This window comes from Bison bison, unplaced genomic scaffold, assembly GCF_000754665.1.
Source record: "Bison bison bison isolate TAMUID 2011002044 unplaced genomic scaffold, Bison_UMD1.0 scf7180017864390, whole genome shotgun sequence".
In the NCBI taxonomy this organism is placed as follows: Eukaryota; Metazoa; Chordata; class Mammalia; order Artiodactyla; family Bovidae; genus Bison; species Bison bison.
This window is the reverse complement of record NW_011494962.1, coordinates 4837344-4838202: the sequence shown is the minus strand read 5'-3', so window position 1 is coordinate 4838202 and position 859 is coordinate 4837344.

Sequence of the window (859 nt, the reverse complement as noted above, 5' to 3'; positions counted from 1 at the left end):
ATCCTTTTATTCTTTTTCTGCTCTGATTGCTGTGGCCAAAACTTCCAAAACTATGTTGAATAGTAATGGTGAAAGTGGGCACCCTTGTCTTGTTCCTGACTTTAGAGGAAATGCTTTCAATGCTTCCTTTCTTCTGATCATTCTCACTGCTCTGGCTCATTGCTTGAAGGTCCAGTGGAAGCTGTAGAGATTCCTCTAAGCCTTGCTGATGAGGCTCCACCCTGCAGGTTCCATTGGCATTGGTAGTCCTTTGTAAGTTTCAGGGCTATCTGCCAGTCACATCCCCCTACTCAGGGTCTATATCCACTTGTGGAATCTATCTTCTATGTGCCTCAGGAAACAGGAACCCAAGGAGACTGTATGCCCCTCTCAACCTGGTTATGCACCTGTGCCCTGCTCTGTGATGCTCTTTCTCTTGCACTGGAGGCAGGTCAACAAGCCTGATGGCCTTAGACTGCTTAGACATCTGTTGACTGGGGAAAAATGTACAGTTTAAGAGTTGTAAGTTTTAGTTTTACTCAGGGACCTTACTGAGGATTATTGCCTGAGAAACAGTCTCTCAGTAGCTCTGAGGGTAATTGCTCCAAAGACGGAGAAGAAACCACTTTATACGTATCAGTTCAGTTCAGTTCAGTCGCTCAGTCGTGTCCGACTCTTTGCGACCCCATGAATCGCAGCACGCCAGGCCTCCCTGTCCATCACCAACTCCCGGAGTTCACTCAAACTCACGTCCATCAAGTCGGTGATGCCATCCAGCCATCTCATCCTCTGTCGCCCCCTTCTCCTCCTGCCCCCAATCCCTCCCAGCATACACACACACACACACACACACACACACACACATATATATATATATACG